Source organism: Pipistrellus kuhlii, unplaced genomic scaffold (genome assembly GCF_014108245.1).
Source record: "Pipistrellus kuhlii isolate mPipKuh1 unplaced genomic scaffold, mPipKuh1.p scaffold_m20_p_35, whole genome shotgun sequence".
Classification (NCBI taxonomy): Eukaryota; Metazoa; Chordata; class Mammalia; order Chiroptera; family Vespertilionidae; genus Pipistrellus; species Pipistrellus kuhlii.
This window is the reverse complement of record NW_023425535.1, coordinates 3,849,391-3,871,960: the sequence shown is the minus strand read 5'-3', so window position 1 is coordinate 3,871,960 and position 22,570 is coordinate 3,849,391. Positions and strand designations below refer to the sequence as shown.

At 39.4% G+C, this 22,570-nt stretch overlaps 1 protein-coding gene across 1 annotated transcript in view; it reads left to right on the top strand.

Annotated features, from left to right (window-relative positions):
* SHLD2 (shieldin complex subunit 2) overlaps positions 1-22,570 on the top strand; it is a 130,579-nt gene that overhangs the window by 438 nt on the left and 107,571 nt on the right. The window contains exon 2 of the mRNA XM_045570695.1: positions 20,699-20,806. The gene's annotated coding sequence lies outside the window, so the exon portion shown is untranslated. The remainder of the gene's footprint in view (positions 1-20,698; positions 20,807-22,570) is intronic.

Sequence of the window (22,570 nt, the reverse complement as noted above, 5' to 3'; positions counted from 1 at the left end):
GGAAAAGGGTGCAGATCGGGGTGGTAGTCACGCCCCAGACACATCTGTAGTAAAAGGTTTATCTTTGCCCAAAGCAAGCCCTGCCCTTTGTTTCTGTGCATCTTGGTTGGCACCGTTGAAATGCCCCCTTCCAAACCCCTCCTTTCGGGGGTGACCGCCATCAAGAGAGCAGTCATCTTCCCAGTTTCTGCAAGTCACCTCAAAAATGCAACTCTCCCCAGCCGCTGGCTTTCTTCCCTTTCAGGGGTCTTCCCGTGGTCCCTCTAATTCAAGTGCATAGAAGAAACTGCAAAATGGTTATTCTCAGGAGCGTTTGGAAGCTTCCTGGCAATGTCCTCAGTTTTGGCTCAAATAAACTCTTAGACATTCTCTGCAGGTTTTGACATTCCTTATGTTGACAGAAATATGTTTTTGAAATAGTCTAAAAACAAAAGCACTCCATTGAATTCGTCTCAGTAATGTATCTATTAAATGGACCAGAATAGGATTTGTAAACTTGAAGGTACATGTACGTAAGCATACTTTATGAGAAATGCTGATGTCCACCACCTTGGTGGGGAAGTTTTATGCTTGTAAAAGTAATGTCTCTGTTTTTAAGACAGTTGCTGAAGGCCACCTTACCAGCTTTAGCGATCCCAGTGTACTTTGGAGGTTTTAAAAGGCACCTTTTTGACTTGCAAAACTACTTTGCTTTCTGGCTTTCACTTTCTTCATCTATTAGAATAAGGAAAGGAATGTTCTTAATTCTCACTATATCCTGCAAAATATAAGATGATAACCTAGATCAATTAAATTACATTAACCTCTCACTATACGTTCAAAGCAAAAAAGATGGTGCTGATATTTTGCAGTGTTTGCTAGATTAAAGTGGTCACAATTTATATTTGTATTGTGTTCCTTAGTGAAAAATATTCTCTGAACTGAATCCTGAATTTGTCTTGTTGGTCAAAAGATTAAGGTACCAAATTTGCTTTTCATTTGATAGTGTTATCAATAACATTGAACCCCGCCCCCACCCCCAACCTTAACATTCCAGAATAAAGTGATTAGAATCAGTAACATGTGGACTTCCTTTTTTTCCTCTTCAGATGAAATTCTTTGGTATGTTTTGAGGAAAGTGGTTTAAGTTTGTTTGTTTTTGCCCTTGTTTATCTCTTTTTTGATAACCATTGCCCTCAGAAAAATAAATGTTTAACTTTGCTTCCTCCAAGTCTTAATCACCTGAATTCAAGATGGTGGAAGTGAGGCAGGATAGTAAGAAACTACGATAATTTCTTGGCAAGTGGGATAGGAAAACCGAGACAGATCGTTATACAGCAGTTTGCAAACCTCTAATAAATTCTATCTTCCCTAAACAAAAGACTCATAAGAGTAAATGGTTTGTACTTGTCCCCAATCAGAGGATGAATCATGGAGACAGACAGCAGAAATGCAGTTAATGCCCTTTGTGCCAAGTACACTCAAGGACAGAAGAAGTTAAGGGAATAAATCTCATTTTGTCGTTTCAGCATAAAGCTGATGAAGGTTCTATTGAGATCCTCCCTTAAGACCTCCCCTAAATGCCCAGCTTAAAAAATCCCTCAGAAGGAAGGTCACAGCCTGCTCTCCAGGAACATGCCTGCACCCCTTGCTCCCTCTTCCTTTCCCCCACAGGCGCGCATCTCCTACTCCAAGGAAACCCGCGAGGCTTGCAACCAGGGAGCAACGCTCAGCAGCAGTCCTCCCCGGCCCCCTGACACTCCCCCGGGCCCCCTTTCTCTCACTTCTTAGCTAAAGAGCCCAGCCCTAGCCCTTCTTTGTTTCACTGTCCCAGATTTTTTTTTAATACATGTTTTTATTGATTTTAGAGAAAAGGAGAGGGAGAGAGAGAAACGTGAATGAGAGAAACATCATTGATTAGCTGCCTTCATGCCTCCTGCTGGGGAATGAGCCAGCCACCTGGGCGTGTGCCCTGACTAGGAATCAAATCCCCAGCTTTAATAAACGTCCTCTAAAAGTCACCTGGACTCGGATTGTGAAATATTTCTTGTACAAAGTCAAGAACCCACACACTACAGCCAGCCCTAGGCAGACCCGTGAAGGGCCAGGTCCCCTTTCCAGTATCAAAAGGGCTGTGGAAGGAGTGAGGAAATTATTCATAATTGGGAATTTTCTATCTTACAAAATGGCTCCACAAGAACCCTACAAAGTTTTTATTTATTTATTTTATTTTATTTTTATTTTTTTAAAAATATATTTTATTAATTTTTACAGAGAGGAAGGGAGAGAGATAGAGAGCTAGAAACGTTGATGAAAGAGAAACATCGACCAGCTGCCTCTTGCACACCCCCCACCGGGGATGTGCCCGCAACCAATGTACATGCCCTTGACCGGAATCGAACCTGGGACCCTTCAGTCCGCAGACCGACGCTCTACCGCTGAGCCAAACCGGTTTCGGGCAAAGTTTTTATTTTTAAAATCTGCATTATGTTTTTAAATTATATCTGTACTATCAAGCAGTATAGATAGGTTTTAAAAAAATAGAGAAATAATCTCCTGTCCCCATTTTGTAATTGGAGTGTTTCTTTTCACCCTCAAGTAGGACGTATTCTCATTCCTGATGTAACAGAAAGCGGGCGGAAACTCAGAGACCAAGTAAATAGATGATCACCTAGTTGGTAAATAGCAGCTATGTATGACTCAAGCCCATCCAGCTGATATTTTAAGTGGTTGCATTTAGTTTAAAATTGTTTACTATGATGTGAAGTCCAGTGCATTTCAGCTTTACGTTGGTGATTGCCTTTATATACTATACAGATATTTTGCAAATTAAAAATTAATTATTGGTAGTCATTTCCAATTCAAAAGGAATCCAGAATTGAAGGGAATTTTGGTCATTTGTTAGTATCCAGCAAACAAAGTTCCTGCCTTTGTGGTTTATGAGTTTTCCTTAGCTGTGTTAAAATTACGGGTCTCTTCTCAGCATGCTTTTGGGCTTCCAAGTGCTTTTTAAAATATTTTAGAAAAAGAGTTTTAGTATGAAGAAAGACATAACATAAGTACATGAACAATGTAGTTGTTTTTAAAGTGATTTAATTTGAAAAATTATTACATGTTTTCTACTTTCTCTTGAGGTTTGTCTATGTTTGGACATTTCATTTAAATGAATCATACAATATGTGGTCCTTTGTGACTGGTTTCTTTCACTCAGCATCATGTTTTCAAAAATATGTGTTTTGTTGTTTTTTGTTTGAGAGAGAGAGAGAGAGAGAGAGAGAGAGAGAGAGAGAAATTGATAGGCTGCCTCCTGCATAGCCCTACTAGGGATCCAGGCCCCAACCAGGAATCAAACTGGCAACCTTTTGTTGCATGGGACAATATCCAATCACCTTAGCCACATTGGCCAGGATGGCATAATATTTTAAAAATTCATCCCTGGCCAGTGTTGCTCAGTGGATAGAGCATTGGCCTGCGGACTGAGAGGACCCAGGTTCGATTCCAGTCAAGGGCTTATACATTCGGGCACATCCCCTGTAGGGGGTGTGTAGGAGGCAGCTGGTCGATGATTCTCTCTCATCAATGTTTCTAGCTATCTATTCCTCCCCCTTTCTCTCTGTGAAAAATCAATAAAAAATATTTAAAAAAAATTCATCCACCTTATAGCATGTGTCAGTATTTCATTTCTTTTTATGGCTGAGGAGTATTCATTGTATGGCTATATTATGTATTTTAATCTATCACTGATGGACATTTGTGTTATTTTCACTTTTTTGCTATTTGAACATGCTTGTACAAGTTTTTATTTAGACAGATGTTGTAAATTCTCTTGGGTATGTATCTCAGTGGAATTGCTGGGTCATATGGTAGGTAACCTGTGTTTAATCTTTTGAGGTACTGCCACACTGTTTTCCACAGCAGCTGCAGCACCATTTTCATTCTTATCAGCATTGTATGAGGCTTCCAATTTCACCACATCCTCCTTAAGCCATTATCGGATATGAAATTGTAGCTCATTTTGGTTTTGATGTGCATTTCCTAAATGATTATTTAAAAAAAAAATATTTTTTTATTGATTTCAGAGACGTAGAGAGAGAGGGAGAGAAACATCAATGATGAGAGAGAATCATTGATTGGCTGCCTTCTGCACGCCCCCTACTAGGGACTGAGCCCGCAACCTGAGCATGTGCCCTTGACCATAATCGAACCTGGGACTCTTCAATCCTCAGACCCGTGTTCTATCCACTGAGACAAACTGGCTAGGGCTCCTGAATGAGTGAATTTACCTTTATTTACTCACTAGTGGCCCAGTGCATGAAATTTGTGCAGGGGGAGGGGGAGATGTCTCTCAGCCCAGCCTGAACCCTCTCCAATCTGGAACCTCTTAGGGGATGTCTGACTGCCAGTTTAGGCCCATTCTTGCAATCTGGGACCACTAGCTCCTAACTGATCACCTGTCTGCCTGACTAATTGCCCCTAACCACTCTGCCTGCTGGCCTGCTCGCCCTCAACTGCCCTCCCCTCCTGGCCAGATTACCCCTAACCACCTCTGCCTTGGTCCTGCCACCATGGCTTTTGTCCTGAAGGACGTCCGGAAGGTCTACCATTCTAATTAGCATATTACCCTTTAATTAGTATAGATTGGCCAAGTATGTCTTTTTTGAGAATGTCTATTCACATTTTCCCCATTTTTATTTACTTATTTATTTAATTTTTTAAAATATATATTTTATTGATTTTGTACAGAGAGGAAGGGAGAGAGATAGAGAGTTAGAAACATCGATGAGAGAGAGTCATCGATCAGCTGCCTCTTGCACACCCCCTACTGGGGATATACCCGCAACCAAAGTATTGTACATGCCCTTGACCGGAATCGAACCCGGGACCTTTCAGTCCCCAAGCCGATGCTCTATCCATTGAGCCAAACCGGTTTCGGCTCATTTTCCCCATTTTTAAATTAGATTATTTGTCTTTTTATTGTTGAGTTGTAAGAGTGTAGATGTAAATTCCTTATCAGATATATGATTTGCAAGTGTTTAAACTTTTCTGATGGTGTCATTTGCAACAGAAGTTTTAACTTTTGATGAAGTCCAATTTATAAATATTTTCTTTTGTTGTTTACACTTTTGGAGTCATGTCTAAGAAATCATTGTCTGATTGCAGGCATGAAGATTTACAACTATTTTTTTTTCTAACAGTTTTATATATTTTTTTATTTTTAAAAATATATTTTATTGATTTTTTACAGAGAGAAAGGGAGAGAGATAGTTAAGAAACATCGATGAGAGAGAAATATCGATCAGCTGCCTCCTGCATACCCCCCACTGGGGATGTGCCTGCAACTAAGGCACATGCCCTTGACTGGAATCGAACCTGGGACTTCTCAGTCTGCAGGCTGATGCTCTATCCACTGAGCCAAACCGGTTTCAGTTCTAAGAGTTTTATTTTATGCTGGAAGCTAATAAATGCAAGAAGTTCTCAAAAGGTTGATGAGCTTCTGTTTTCAGCAGAAACATATTATTGCCTGCTACTGTAACAGCTGAGGGCAGTTCCTCCAACCTTACAATGCCTACTGTATACCAAACCTTGCCTTTGATATATTTATCTGCTTTGCTTTAGTGTAATTTGTGTTAATAAAAAGCTAGGGGTCCAGAGATTCAGGGAACTTAACTACCAGAACTAAGTTTCCTTCTTCTCTCCAATATACCTTCCAAATTATATTTCATGTCTAGTCTTGATTATTTTACGTGCAGCCCCTTTTCGAGATTCCTTGAACTCTTCTAGATGCTGAGAAATACCCCGGCAATTTTAGCTTTTACATGTAGGTCTTTGATTAATTTTGAGTTTATTTTTATATGTTGAGTAAAGGGTTCCATTTCATTCTTTCTCTTGTGGCTGTTCATTTGTTCCAGTGCCATTTGTTCAGAAGACTATTTCTTTCCTACCGAATTGCCTTTGTACTATAAAAAATCAGTTGATCTTACTGTGAGGATTTCTGGACTCTTCATTTCTTTTCCACTTGTGCTGTATATCTATCCTTATGCTAGTACCACATTGTCTTGATTATTGTAACTTTACAGTAAGTTTTGAAATCGGGAAGTAGGAATCCTCCAACTTTGTTCTTTTTCAAGATTGTTTGCTTTTTCTGAGTCCCTTAAGTTTTAATAGAAATTTTAGGATTAGGTGGTTAATTTCTGCAAAAAGTCTGGCTGGAATTTTTATTGGGATTATGTTAAATCTATAGATTAACTTGAAAAGTGGTTCCATTTTAATAAAATTACATCTTCTGATTTATGAACATGAGATGTCTTTTTACTTATTTAGGTCTTTTAAGTTTTTAGCAATGTTTTGTTTTTTCAGACTATAATAGAGATAGTTTTACTTCTCCCTTTCCAATCTGGATGTATTTTATTTTACTGCCTAATTGCTCCTCATTATCTTTTACTGTTGCATAGTATTTCATTATATGGATATGCCAAAATTATTTTTGCTAATGAATACATATGTTGGTTCCAGTATCTTGAAGTTACAGAGGTACTGAAGTGAGTAAGCTATTACTACATAGAACATCACTTTTCAAACTTTCATTTCAGGACTATTTTTTTAATAGAATAATCAGCTTTATTTTAAAACCTATATTATTGATTTCAGAGAGGAATGGAGAGGGAGAGAGATAGAAACATCAGTGATGGGAGAGAATCATTGATTGGTTGTCTCCTGAATGCCCCCCACTGGGGATCAAACCTGCCACTTTGGTGTTCCTTTGACCAGAATCGAACCCAGGACCTCTCAGTCTGCAGGCTGATGCTCTATCCACTGAGCCAAACCAGCTAGGGCCATCTCAGGACTACTTTACCTTCCTAAGTATGAGTAGTGAATTTGAACATAGAGTTTAATAGTTATCAGCATTTTGTTTTCTTATAGAGTGGCAACAATATTTGGCAAAAATTGTTACCTTATCTTCATATTAAAAATGATAGAATGAAACGAAATGATATCACAAATAAAATATTTAACTTTTTAAACAGAGCTTTTAAAATAAGAAACTAAAATCAGGTTCAGGTCCCTATGTTACTAAGTTTAATAGGTTTTAGTTCACAAGTGCTTGTCAGTACTTCATATACCAGCCAGATAAGTATGAGGAGAGAGGAGTACCCCGTCCTACCGAATACCACATGCAAATGCCTGAAGATAAATGAGACCAGGGTTTGAAAATATAGAGTAGCATATACTGTACGTAAAGCAGTTTGATCGTCACAATAGTTTGGCTTACACAGCAATTTGGTTGAAAATTATTATCACTTCTGTTTTTTTCAAGTATTGGTAATTTTGGTGCATTGTGGATTTTTTTTTTGTCTTTGTGCCATATTTTTCAGGAAAAGTTTTTCTAATATTGGCTTTTGTGTTTCTAATTGATTTTAGAAAAAAGTATAATTTTTATTTTTTCCCCCTTTAGTGAGCATGTGTCTGTAATAAGCAAGAAAAATATGTCATCCTTGCCAGTGTGGCTCAGTTGGTTGGAGAGTAGTCATGGGTTCAGTTCCGGATCAGGGCAGATGCGTAGGCTGCAGGTTTCATCCCTGTCAGGGCACGTGTAGGGGAGGCAACTGATTGATGTTTCCCTTATATTGATGTTTCTCTTTCTGTCTCTCCATTTCTTTCCCTTCTTCTCTTTCTAAAATCATGTTTTTAAAAAGTTAGAAAAAGAGCTGAACCAGTTTGGCTCAGTGGATAGAGCGTCGGCCTGCGGACTGAAAGGTCCCAGGTTCAATTCCGGTCAAGGACATATACCTTGGTTGTGGGCACATCCCCAGTAGGGGATGTGCAAGAGGCAGCTAATAGATGATACTCTGTCATCGATGTTTCTGACTCTCTATCCCTCTCTCTTACTCTCTCTAAAAAAAATCAATTTTAATATATATATATATATATATATATATATATATATATATATGAAGATTTAAAAAATGTTAGAAAAAGAAATATATCAAAGAAAAGGATCTGACAATTTCAGGGTTTGTAGTCTTTTCGCCCCTTTTTTCCTAATAAATCAAATGTCAACTATATGTGCTTATCTAGTTTTAAGTTTTCATTTTGCTGCACTATTGAATAATATTCAGTGAAGGTTTGATCAACTTAATAGGGTTCTTTTCATGTTGTGAGTAAATATGAAAAATAGTAGGACCTTTATCCCTTGAAAGAAACAAGTGAGGTCTCTTAAAAATGAATTGTACTCAGGATTCTGAAATCACATATTTGCAACTCATAACTCTGTCTTTTTCTTTTCTTTTCTTTCTTTCTTTCTTTTTTTTTTTAGTTGAGGTTAAGTTTTTTGTTTTTCTTCTGTGTAAAAAGACTATCATATTCACTTATACATCATTCAGAATGCCTTACCATTCAGTTCCATTTATTGGTCAATGTGAATGACCCTCTATAAAAGCAACTCTTAGATATCATCAGCATCTTCCTCTTTGGAAATTTGTGATTTTAATATGGGATTGGAGTTTGTATAGTAAGACAGTTTGGCTACAAATTGGGATGCTGTTACAAACAGATGTAACTGGAAAATATACTGGAGAAACGAAAAGTATCTTTCCATTGACCATTGTGGAAGAGTTGTGGAAGAAACAGATTTTATTGTGAAGCATAAATATGAATATAACTACATTGGGTTCGCTTCTTAGTGAAAGGAAAAGAAAAACATGAATGAAGCAGTAAGGCTGGAGTCAACTAAAGTAACAGTGGTTTAACTTCCTAATCTAGGTCGCATAGAGTGAACAGATATTTGCTAGCTATATTACTTAGGATACTTTGGCCCTTAGGTAATCATAAGCATACAAAAATGGCTTACACTAAAGCCATAAACTAACCAAGATAGCTATTATCTTACAAGAATTCCAGAGGCAAGGCTATTTATTCCGTTGTTGGTACAGGACTCAGTGATACCTAGGGGATCCAAGGGCCTTTCTTTGTGTTAAATTCAGCAAGAGGTGATGATCTGTCTTCATGTAACATTGCTGCACAGTTCCATGGTGGTTATGCAGGCACAACTCAGTACTCTGTAGAACAGCACTTTCCTCTCAGATCTCTTCGTTGATGAAGGAAACATTTTCCAAAGGCCTGCCTGTCAGCTTCAGCTCTCGTAGGCCCCGGCATGTAGGAATGGGTTAGAGCCCGTGCCCTTGCTCTAAGGGAACCTGGAAGGAGGACTTCCTGGCACTTTTGCTTTTAAGGTTCTGCCAGCAAAGAAAAAGGAGGGGAAGAAGTAATTGCTAAATTGGCAATCAACAGTATTTACCCTATTTGCCACACAAAATTACTGACCTGCTCTGTGTTACTGTGATAATATATTTCCTTAGGTTACAAAGTTTAATAGGGATGAAATATTGTTAAATACAACACTGGAAATTATGATGCTCGGGGTTTCATGTTCAGCCCCTTGAGAAATCTGTAGATTCTAATTCCCTTTGAAAATGATCATGTTTGCTATATTGAGACATTTGCAGTCTGGTTCCCTTTGAAGGCTTATATAGTGATGACAGTTTAATATTATGCTTATTTTTTTAACAGTTTTTTTTTGTTTTTTTTGTTTTTGTTTTTACCATTGACAGTTTGTAAAATAGTAACTTCAGTCTGTGATGTTTATTCTTGCTAGACAAGTCAACAGAATAGAAACCTGTTCTCAACCTACTGTGGAAAACCTGGGAGTCGTAATGAAAGGTCAGATGTTCAAATGATTTCAGCAAATTTTCAGGTGACGCTGCCATCAGGGATTTATTCTCATTGTGCAAGTGGCTTAAATTAACAAGGGGACGGACTAATCTGGTCTTTATACTAAAATTAGGAGTTCTTTTCTGTGTGCTAAGGGCAAAAATGACAGTCTCATTGGACTGTGGTATAGCAGCACACTATGAGAAGTACAGCGTGGGGCCAGTCTGTTTTGAAGGTACATGGGATTGGTTTCAAGGCACCCTGTACTTAGTTATTGTCCCCAGTTTCCTCATCAGTGTGGAATCATTATGATTGCTTTCTCAGAGGGACATCTACAAACAATGACACACAAAGGGATTCCATCTTAGATTCAGAATTTGATACCTGCTAGCATCAACAGTGAAAATTATGGTTAGATATTTTTAAAAGGATGAAGTGTCTGAACAGCAATATGGCAGTGGTAAAGTGCTAATACAGAGATAGAATAAGTTATCAGGAACTCAGAAATAAAGAAGTTTGTGATGAAAGGCTCAAATTAAAGCAAGTACTATTTATTTCTCCATTACCTGGTATTTTTGTCTATTTTAATGAATTACAGATTTGCACTGTCTTCTGTAATTTCATATTCTTTCTTGCCTTTTAAAAATATATATACTAAAAAGTGAGCCCAACTACATTAGAGAAGCAATCTCAAATAGTTTTAAATTAATTAGAAAAAGTTTAAGTGGAAAAAACAAATACCCAAATGCCCTGAGAAATTCCGGGTCCTTGGCTCTTACATTTATTTTAACATTTTTGCAAGAGAAAATTAAGAGTATAAATGAGACTAACAGAAAGAATGCCCCATAAGTGTACAATAACTGCATTTTTCAGCTGTCTGCATTCCTCACTAACTCACTCTTGCTGTCTGTCTGAACTCAGTTATGGTATTGATGGGATATGTAGATTTTATTCCTAGCCTATTCCTATAGATTCATTTTATTTCTATTTTATTTTTTTAATGGTTCCTTTTTTTTTTTTACAATTTTTTCTAATTGATTAAGGTATTACATGTGTCCATATCTCCCCATTGCCTGCCCCCAATCTTTTTTATATTTTTTTTTATCACTATCCTTTCATATTGGTTTTCATTATGGAACATTTTTTTTTCCTCTACAGTAATCAGTTAAAGCAGTAATAACTGGCAAAAAATGTATTAGAATTTAAAAAAGGATAAAACTTGAAAATTCTGAAAACAAAAAAATATGCTTTAAAATGTGTATCTAGGATCATAAAAGCACTCCATTATATAATTCAGGTAACAATAATTGGGAAAAAAATGAATAAGTACGTTCAATTTTCCTCTTTTTAAAATTGTTTTTTTTTTCCTATTTTGAGGTAGTTTTATTTATAATAATTTTCTTTGAAATAATTTTTTAATAGATAATTTAGATTTACTCAAGAGTTGAAAAGATACTGCAAATAGTTAGCTTACTCACCTTTCTCTAATGTTAACCTTTTACATAGCCATGACACGCTTATCAACACTAAGACATTAATCCAGATGGGCACTGGATTTATCAGGGGAGTACTTTGTAAAGTATATGATTTGTCTAACCACTACACTGTATATCTGACTAATACAAAATAATGTTGAATGTAAATTGTTGTTGGAGTATCGGCCAGCACACCAGAAGGCTTGAAGTTTCAGTTCTTAGTCAAAGGCGCGTTCTGGGTTGCAATTTCAGGTAGGGTGTGGGGAGGCAGCTGCTTGATGTGTCTCTCTCACATTGATGTTTCTCTCTCTCCCCTATTCCTCCCTTGCACTTTATCTAAAAGAAATGGGAGAATATTCTCAGGTGAGGATTCACAACAAGAAGAGATTCCAGCAGTGAGAGTATTTTAGGTGTTGGCCCATTGAGTCTAGACTGAATAGGGAGCAAATGAAACCAGAAAGTAGCTACTGGAATGTTAAGTGGTCAAGATGGATATTGAAATTTAAGATTAAATGGGAATATGATTGCCGGTTAAGACTAAACGCAAGACCTGGCTGTCAGATGGGTTTCTGAAGTGGAGAGAAAGTGAAGGTTATTGGAATTGAGATAAGGGAACTGTAAAGCTAGGGTGTTACAAGAGTCAGCTACACAGGAAGTGAGTTGTTCAGAATGGAACCAGGTTCCAAAGTCTTTAGTGAATGTGGGAGAGTGACCAAGAGGTCAGTAGATGACAATAACAAGGAGAGAGAGAGCATTTATGTTTCTATCTTGCTCTCCATCTCCCTTCCTCTCTGAAATCAATAAAAATATATTTTTAAAAAATGCCTCCAGCCCTAACCGGTTTGGCTCAGCGGTAGAGCATCGGCCTGCGGACTGAAAGGTCCTGAGTTCGATTCCAGTCAAGGGCATGTACCTTGGTTGCGGGCACATCCCCAGTAGGAGGTGTTCAGGAGGCAGCTGATCAATGTTTCTCTCTCATCGATATTTCTAACAATGTTCCTCTCCCTTCCTCTCTGTAAAAACTCAATAAAAAATATATATATTAAAAAAAAATGCCTCCAGTCAATGGCCCACACATCCTATATAATTTTATATAATAAAAGGCTAATATGCAAATGGACCGAACAGCAAAACAACCAAACAACTGAAAAACAGGTGGTTATGCAGTGCTCTGACCACTAAGGGGCACATGCAAAACTTGGTGGGCATTGGCTGCAGTGGGATGGTGGAGAAGATGAGTAGGGGTGCCAGACCATGGCAGGGTGCCGATTGCTGTCATAGGGGTAAACCTGTGTGGTTACTGAAAATTCTTTGCTCCCAAGTGCTGCGGTCCCACCTGGCACTCACACTTGCTGCTGGCACTGGCCCTGCTCGGATTGCTGCCAGTGCCAAGGCCATTACTCACCTGCTATCAACACCTGGTGCCAGCCCCAATCGCTCAGTGCCTTCAGCGGGTGCAAGAGGCAGCTGCTAGTCCCCATTGCCCTTGAGGGCTTCTCCACCTTCCTCTGCTCCCGAGTGGCGATCAGGGCAGCAGCCATGTCCACCCCTGCTGACAGTGCCAGCTTTACTCACACCCGCTGTTGGTGCCGCTCCCAATTGCTCTGCACTGTCAGTGGGTGTGCAGTGGCAGGAGTGGGGCTGCTGGCAGATGGGACTGGGGGCCACGGCAGGAGGGTCCAGGCCAAGGTATGGAGGACCCACCCCTGTGCCCACTGTAGTCTCTGTGGCCCACAGTTCCTTTCAAGGTGCATGAATTCGTGCACTAGACCTCTAGTTTGTTTAATAAAATGTCCATCGTACTTGAACATTGCTGAGCACATTGGAGGTTAACAACAACAAAAAAAAGTACTGTGATTGTGAACTAGGAATGAATTCACGTTTTGCATCTGCTCGGTGCCAGTAGCTTGCACTCATGTTTTAGTTTAGGCCCGTGATTGGCAAACTGCGGCTTGCGAGCCACATGTGGCTCTTTGGCCCTTTGAGTGTGGCTCTTCCACAAAATACCACGGCCTGGGCAAGTCTATTTTTTTTTAAAAATATATTTTATTGATTTTTTTTTTGCCCCCTTCCCTCCCTCCCACACATCCCTTCCCTCCCCAGAGTTTTGTGTCCATTGGTTGTACTTATATGCATGTATAAAAGTCCTTCAGTTGATCTATTATCTCCCCCAGATCTTCCTCCCCTCCCCGCTGTAATTTGACAGTCTACTTGTTGATATACTGTCTCTATATCTATCTTTTGGTTCATCCGTTTATAATGCTCTTTATTATCCACAAATGAGTGAGGTCATGTGGTGTTTCTCTTTCATTGATTGGCTTATTTCACTCAGCATGATGTTCTCCAATTCCATCCAGGTTGCTGCAAATGATGAGAATTCCTTCTTTTTTATGGCAACATAGTATTCCATTGTGTAGATGTACCATAGTTTGTGGATCCAATCATCTGCTGACGGACACTTAGGCTGTTTCCAAATTCTGGCTATTGTAGATTGTGCTGCTATGAACATAGGGGTGCATATATCCTTTCTGATTGGTGTTTCTAGTTTCTTAGGATATATTCCTAGAAGTGGGATTACTGGGTCAAATGGGAGTTCCATTTTCAGTTTTTTGAGGAAACTCCACACTGTTCTCCACAGTGGTTGCACCAGTCTGCATTCCCACCAGCAGTGCACGAGGGTTCCTTTTTCTCCGCAGCCTCGACAACACTTGTCGTTTGTTGATTTGTTGATGTTGGCCATTCTGACAGGTGTGAGATGGTACCGCATTGTTTTGATTTGCATCTCTCGGACAATTAGTGACTTTGAGCATGTTTTCATGTGCCTTTTGGCCTTCCTTCTGTCTTCTTTTGAAAATGTTTTATTTAGGTCCATTGCCCATTTTTTAATTGGATTATTTATCTTTCTTTTATTTAGTTGTATAAGCAGTTTGTAGATGTTGGAGAGTAAACCTTTATCAGTGGTATCATTTGCAAATATGTTCTCCCACACGGTGGGCTTTCTTGTTGTTTTGTTGATGGTTTCTTTTGCTGTAAAAAAGCTTTTTTTTTTTATGTAGTCCCATTTGTTTATTTTCTCTTTAGCTTCCATTGCCCTAGGGGTAGTATCAGTGAAGAAGTTCTTTTGGCATACGTCTGAGATTTTGCTGCCTGTGGATGCTTCTAGTATTTTTATGGTTTCCCGTCTGATGTTTAAGTCCTGTATCCATTTTGAGTTTATTTTTGTGAATGGTGTAAGTTGGTGATCTAGTTTCATTCTTTTGCATGTGTCTGTCCAATTTTCCCAACACCATTTATTGAAGAAACTGTCTTGACTCCATTGTATATTCATGCCTTCTTTGTCAAATATTAATTGAGCATAGTGATTTGGGTTGATATCTGGGTTCTTGATTCAATTCCATTGATCTATATGTCTGTTCTTGTGCCAGTACCAGGCTGTTTTGAGAACAGTGGCTTTGTAATATAGTTTGAAGTCTAGTATTGAGATCCCTCCTACTTTACTCTTCTTTCTCAGGATTGCTGTGGCTATTCGGGGTCTTTTATTGTTCCAAATGAACTTTTGGAGAGTTCTTTCTAGGTTGGTGAAATATGTCGTTGGTATTTTAATGGGGAGTGCATTGAACCTATAGATTGCTTTAGGAAGTATGGACATTTTGATGATGTTGATCCTACCAATCCATGAACATGGTATGTTCTTCCATCTCCTTACATCTTCCTCTATCTCTTTTTTCAGTGTCGTGTAGTTTTCCGCATATAGGTCCTTTACTTCCTTAGTTAAATTTATTCCTAGGTATCTTAATTTTTTTGGTGCGATGGTAAATGGAATTGCTTTTTAAGTCTCTGTTTCTGCAGTTTCTCTGTTGGTGTATAGAAAAGCCATGGATTTCTTGGCATTAATTTTGTATCCTGCTACATTGCCAAATTCATTTATTAAGTCAATTAGTTTTTTAATGGAGTCTTTTGAATTTTTTATGTACAATATCATGTCATCTGCAAATAAGGATAACTTTACTTCTTCTTTTCCAATTTGGATGCCTTTTATTTCCTCCTCTTGTCTAATTGCAATGGCTAGTACTTCCAGTACTATGTCAAACAGGAGTGGCGAGAGTGGGCATCCCTGTCTTGTTCCTGTTCTTCGAGGGAATGGTTTTAGTTTTTGCCCATTGAGTATAATGTTGGCTGTGGGTTTATCATATATAGCTTTTATTATGTTGAGGTATGATCCTTGTACTCCCACCTTGTTGAGAGTTTTTATCAGAAAAGGGTGTTGGATTTTATCGAATGCTTTTTCTGCATCAATTGATATGACTATATGATTTTTATCTTTCAATTTGTTTATGTGATGTATCACGTTTATTGATTTGCGGATATTCTACCATCCTTGCATTCCTGGAATAAATCCTACTTGGTCGTGGTGTATGATCTTTGTGATGTTCTGTTGGAGCCGATTTGCTAGTATTTTGTTGAGGATTTTGGCATCTGTGTTCATGAGGGATATTGGCCTGTAATTCTCTTTCATTGAGTTGTCTTTATCTGGTTTTGGTATTAGGGTGATGCTGGCTTCATAGAAGGAATTTGGAAGTGTTCCTTCCTCTTGGATTTTTTGGAATAGTCTGAGGAGGATAGTTTTTAGTTCTTCCTTGAATGTTTGGTAAAACTCTCCTGTGAAGCCATCTGGCCCTGGGCTTTTGTTTGCTGGGAGCTTTTTGATGACTGTTTCAATTTCTTCCCAAGTCACTGGTCTATTGAGATTTTTAGATTCTTCCTGATTGAGTTTTGGAAGATTATATTTTTCTAGGAATATGTCCATTTCCTCCAGGTTGTTCAGTTTGTTGGAGTAGAGTTGTTCATAGTATTTTGTAACAATCCGTTGTATTTCGATGGGGTCTGTTGTTATTTCACCTCTTTCATTTCTGATTTTGTTTATTTGGGTCCTCTCTCTTTGTTTCTTGGTTAGTCTGGCTAGAGGTCCATCTATCTTGTTTATCCTTTCAAAGAACCAGCTCTTGGTTTTGTTGATCTTATGTATTGTTTCTTTGGTCTCTATGTTGTTTATCTGTGCTCTGATTTTTGTTATTTCCTTCCTTCTACTTACACTGGGCTTTTCTTGTTGCTCTTTTTCTAACTCTTTGAGTTGTAGAGTTAGATCATTTGTTACACTTTTTTTCTAGTTTTTTTGCAATAGGCTTGTAAGGATATGAACTTCCCTCTCAAAACTGCTTTTGCTGTGTCCCATAGGTTTTGGATTGTTGTGTTTTCATTGTCATTTGTTTCCAGGATGTTTTTAATTTCTTCCTTGATTTCTCTGGTAACCCAGTCCTTGTTTAATAGCATGCTGTTTAGTCTCCATGTGTTTGATTTCTTTGGATTATTTTTATTGTAGTTAATTTCCAGTTTTATGCCATTATGGTCTGAGAAGATGCTTGATATGATTTCTATCTTCTTGAATTTGAAGAGACTTTGCCTATGTCCCAAAATGTGGTCTATCTTTGAGAATGTCCCATGTGCATTTGAGAAGAATGTATATTCTGTGGCTTTGGGGTGGAATGTTCTGAAGATGTCAATGAATTCCATCTGGTCTAGTGAGTCATTTAGGATTGATATTTCTTTGCTGATTTTTTGTTTAGATGATTTGTCGAAGGGTGACAGTGGGGTATTAAAATCTCCTACTATGATTGTATTGCTGTTAATCTCTCTCTTAATGTCCTCCAGCAGTTTTTTTTTTTATGTATTTGGGTGCTCCCGTATTGGGTGCATATATATTTACCAGGGTTATTTCTTCTTGTTTGATTGCTCCCTTTAGTATTATGAAGTGCCCTTCATTGTCTCTTGTTATGTCCTTCTGAGATCTAATTTGTCAGATATAAGTATTGCTACCCCAGCTTTCTTTTCATTTCCATTTGCCTGGAAAACCTTTTTCCATCCCTTCACCCTCAGTCTGTGTGCATCTCTTTTTCTGAGGTGGGCTTTCTGTAGACAACAGATGTATGGGTCTTGTTTTCTTACCCAATCTGTTACCCTATGTCTTTTGATTGGAGCATTTAAACCATTTACATTTAATGTTATTAATGATAGGTACTCATTTGATGTCATTTTTATTCTATACCCCTGTGTTCCTTCTTCGCTTCCTATTTCTTTATTTTTACAGTAGACCATTTAGCATTTCTTGCATTGCTGGTTTGGTGGAGATAAATTCCTTTAGTCTTTTTTTTGTCTGTGAAGCTCCTGATTTCCCCTTCAATTTTGATTGATAGTCTTGTTGGGTACAGTATTCTTGGATTCAGACCCTTTCTTTGTATGACTTTGTATATTTCATCCCATTCCCTTCTGGCCTGATAAGTTTCTGTTGAGAAATCAGTTGTTAGTCTGATGGGGGTTCCTTTATATGTAACTTTCTGTCTCTCTCTGGCTGCTTTTAAGATTCTAACTTTGTCATTGGTGTTTGCCAATTTAATTATAATATGTCTTGGCGTCGGTCTTCTGGGATCCATTTTGCTTGGGACTCTGCGAGCATCTTGGATTTGTGTGGGTTTTTTCTTCCCTATCTCAGGAAAATTTTCTGTCATTATTTCTTGAAATACATTTTCCATATCTACCTCAGTTTTCTTTCCTTCCGGAACCCCTATTATTCGAATATTATTTTGTTTTGCATTGTCCCAAAGCTCCCGTAGGCTCTCCTCCTGCTTTTTAATTTTTTTTTCTAGAAGCTGCTCTAATTGGGTATTTTTTTCCATCTTGCCTTCTTGCTCACTGATGCGATCCTCTGCTTCTTCTAGTCTACTCTTGATGCTTTCTATTGAGTTCTTCATAGTAGCGATGTCATTTTTCATTTCATCTTGAGTCATCTTCATTTCCTCTTGTTTTTTTTCATTTCCTCTTGGGTCTTACTCATATTGTCAAATTTGTCTTCCATTCTTTTTAGCCATCTTAAGATCGTTACCCTGAATTCTTGCTCTGGTAGGTTGCTTGCCTCTATATCGTTTACTTCCTTTTCTGGTGAAGCCTGCTTTTCTTTCATATGCGGGCTGTTTTTTGGCCTCCCCATGATCTAGGATGTCTGGTTGTGTAGTTCTCTCTCTCCTGCTTTGATTTAAAGGCACAAAATACAACACAACCAGGTACAACACACAAGGCACTGAATAGAAATGTGTTTGCGATATTAATAACCACCAATAAGGGTGACTAGAACCCAGCTAACAAAAAAAAGCATAGGCAAATCAATCTTATAAAAGAAAAGCATACAACTTCAGTAAAGTTAACATTCAACATACAACTTCAAAGAGTTAGAAAGACTGTTTTGTTTTTTTTGTTTTGTTTTGTTTTTAGGACAACTGCGAGGGAGGTGTGAATGGGTTTGGAGCAGGTAGTTGGAAATTAGGTATATACAAGTAGGGTGAAATTTTAGGAGAGGGTAGACAGAAGGAATGGGGGAAATCTAGAGCAGGAAAGGGTTAAGATAAACAAGGTATCAAAGGAAAAGATTGAAAAGAGGGTGAAGGCATAAAGGTAGGGTTGAGATAGAATAAAGCGTTGGAGAAAGAAGGATAGATAAAGACTGTAGAACAGTAATCCTGAAATAAAAAAAAAAATATATATATATGATCAAATGAAATAAAAATAAAAATAAACAAAAGAAAATAAGATGAAAAAGGTAAATTAGTAGTAGTAATAATGTTGATTACATATACAATGTAATAATTATCAAGATAAAATCAAGTGAGGAAAAAGAAAAAAAATAGTTTCTTGAGTAAACGTTGCAAATAATGAAAACAAAAATTTAAAAATTAAAAAAAATAATAATAAAATTTTAAAAATTTAATTAAAATTTGCAGTAATGAAGGTCATTCGCGTCCTCTATTGTTATGATCTAGTCCTGATTTTTAGGCAGGTTTTGCTTTGTTTTTATTACAAACTAGAGTCAATTTGTGAATTAGCCTCTGGGGGCAGTGTTTCTAGGTTGACTTCCAGACTCTAGTCTAGAGCCTCTCCACCCCCCCCCCCCTCTCTGAAGCTGGAACTACGGAGGGGGGGAGGGGGCAGGTCCGAGCATCTGGAATCTCCCGCAACTCTCCGATATCCCTCCGAGCTGGATCCAAATGTTTTGCTCTTTAGATATCTCCCCTGTTAGGAGCCCCGTCCACTTTCATGGGTGACTCCCGCCCAACAGCTGGGGCTTCTACTTGTAATCACCGCCCTTGTCCTCCAGCTTCCGCGAGCGCGCTCTGTGCGCGCAGGCTTTTTGTTTTCGCCGCGAGCGCTCTCCACCCTCTCCCCGAGTAATCTGACCTTTTCGCCGAGCAGTGGGGCACTCCTGTGAGGCCAGGTGTTTGCGCTGCCTGGGATCCGCGTTCTGGGGGTCACAGATGCTTGGTGGTCGCTGCGGCTGTGGATATTCAGGCCTCTGACACGATCCTATCTTCCAAGATGGCGAGGTTTCCCCGTCCAAGCCTGTAGGTAGCTCCAGGCAGGGACACAGCCCTCATGGGTGCTTCCCTTTGAGGGGCACCTCTGTCAGCAGCCCCCCAGCAGTTTCTTCTGGTGTTCACTGTCTCCCAGCTTGCCGATAAACACTCACAGCACAAGACCTCAGTTGCTCTCTCTTTCTGCTTCGGGAGAGGGCTCAGAATCCGCCCATCTATTCTTCCGCCATCTTACCTCCTCCGGCAAGTCTATTTTGAAGAAGTGGCGTTAGAAGAAGTTTAAGTTTAAAAAATTTCTCAAAAGAAATTTCAATCGTTAAGCTTTTGATATTTGGCTCTGTTGACTAATGAGTTTGCTGACTGGGTTAGGCAAGAAGATTGCTGGAGTGTTAGTTAAGTTGGTTCAGGTTTTTTTTACAGTGGAGATGTAAAGGGTTATCAGGAAGTATAGCTATTGAAGTATGTGTGATTTTTGAGGAGAAATAATCAGAGTGCAGCAGAAAAAAGGGACTATTTGGAGAGGCTTAATGAATTATTGGAGGGGCTTACATTTTGGATGGTTGCAGTGATGATGAAGGACATGGTGGTTATGGCTGATTTCAAAAATTTTATTAATTTGTGGACGAAAGGGGCCACTTGCTAACCTGACAAGCTCCGGGAAGGCCTGCATGGCGGTCTTGCAAATTCAGAGACCTAAAATAATCACAAAGGATGGTCTGAAATTAAACTTTAACTAAAAGCAGTTTTGGTGGGGCCCTAGTCGGTTTGGCTCAGTGGATTGAGGGTCAACCTGTGGACTAAAGGATCCCAGGTTTGATTCCGTTCAAGGGCACATGCCCAGGTTGTGAGCTCAATCCCCAGGGAGGAGCATGCAGGAGGCAGCTGATCGATGATTCTCATCATTGATGTTTCTCTCTCTCTTCCTTTCTCTCTGAAATTAATAAAAATGTATATTAAAAAATTAAAATAAAAGCAGTTATGGTGGGTAGTTATATCCTAGGGTTCATTGCACTGACAAGGTCAACCTTTACCTTAATCGAACCAGCCTATCATCTTTTTGCATCTATAATAACATATCATGAAATGTCTGGGTAACTTGTAACTTCCCTTTTTTTCCAGATCTCTCAGGTCACAACCAAATGCCTTGAGCTCCAGGAGACCTAAATTCCTTCACTGTTATTGTTTTCATGTTAACTGTTGACAGTTAACTATCCTGCACCCTCCCAGGTATGTGTCTATCATTTTACTTTTAATCCAATCCCAGAGGTTCCCCCCCCTTTTGCTTTCTCCCGCCTCTAATCTATTACCAGTAGATTTCCTTAACCTACCTACATCCCCCGCTTTGATTGCAATGTATAAAAATAGATGAAAAACCGCCCTTCTCTGGAGTGTTACCCCAGTTCATTGAGATTTTGCTTCCCTGCAATTGTCGACAGTTTGGCTCACATAAACTCACAAAAATTCTTTATAGGTTTGAATGTTTTTATGTTAACACATTTTTATTAATTTGTGGGAAAATGTATTTGTGCTGACAGATTGAGATTCTGGCTTGAGCACAAAGCTAGATGACTTCATTGTGTAGATTTACTTAGCAACGTTTAGCAGTCTGTGGCCTTTGGCCGTGAAGGACCCTGTTATGTCCTTTGGCAAGCCTTAGCCCTGGGTGAGGAGGAAGGCAAGGGTGGGGTGGAAGTGATCAGTGGAAGGGTATAAGCTCTTCTGAAAATCCTGACATGGATTGCTTAGGAAAATGGGGGGGCAGCAAATTGGCACTTTCAGCAATGACTACAAATATCACAGTGGGCACAATGAAACACCATCGTTTGAATATTTATTTTAAGTCTGAACAGTGGATGTGAGTGAGTCGTAGAGGGATGGTCATGTTTTGATCATGGAAAATGTTCTTGTCCTTGTTCAGTTGATTCTGAGCTGGGCTAGGTTCCACAGTATCTTGGATAATGGAATAACTGCTCTGATTAGGCAGACCACCACTGGAAGCCACTGAGATCTATAAGAACGGCAAATAAAATGACCTTCCTTTCCACTACGTGTACAGGTTCCGAGCGCTGAATCTGCTCAGCAGCCTTGGTACGTGGGATTTTGCTCAGAAAGAATTAAGAGCAAGACCCAAACTCTAAGGGAACATTTATGGGGTAGGTACAGAGGTAGAAAAAGTAATTTGTAGAAGAAATGAAATGGGCTTAGGAATAAGTTATAGAGGTAAAGTAAGGGTGGGTGCTTGGGGGCTAGGAAGCTCATGGTGCCGGCCTGGGATAGGGGAGGAGAAAGGGAAGGCTGCACATTCCCAGGAAGGAGAGCACTGGCCCTCTGTCCCTCCGGGCTTTAGGGTGGAGAGTGTAGGGAGGTTCCAGGGGGAAGATCTTAGTAGAATATTCAGTAGCTTCCCAGGTGTGTCCAGCAGGGTGGTGCCCTCCACTGATGGTTGGCCGTCATTGGGGCAGGGGGTGTTGTATTCCATGCAGCCAGTCCTGAAGCTGGTTTTGTTGTTTATCTGGGCCTGGAGCTGACATACATCTGAGGCCTAGATGTTCTTTCTGGTGAGGAAAGGTCAGGGGGTCCAAATCACATTCCTGCTATTTGCTAGGGGAGGAAAGGTCACGCTGCGGGTGAGGTCCCACTCTACAGTTGACTGTCCATTGTTAGGCACCTGGGGATTTCCACCCTGGTGCCCTGTGCCTGGTCCATCCTGCTTTCTCTGCTCCTGTCCTACTGCCTACAACAAATCCAGGTGCTGGAATCTGCAAAGAGATATTCCCCGTTTAGGGTTCAACTCGGGACCGCCAAATAGAAGAGAGGCATAGGGGAGGTCTGAGGGAAGGGGCATGAAGCTTCCCGGCCCTCTCCGGACACCTGCCTTCCAGCACCTCCATGTGCTTGCCAGTTGGGAAGCACTAACCTTGTTTCTTTAAAAACTGGTTTTGCCCTAACCAGTTTGGCTCAGTGGATAGAGTGTTGGCCTAGGGACTGAAG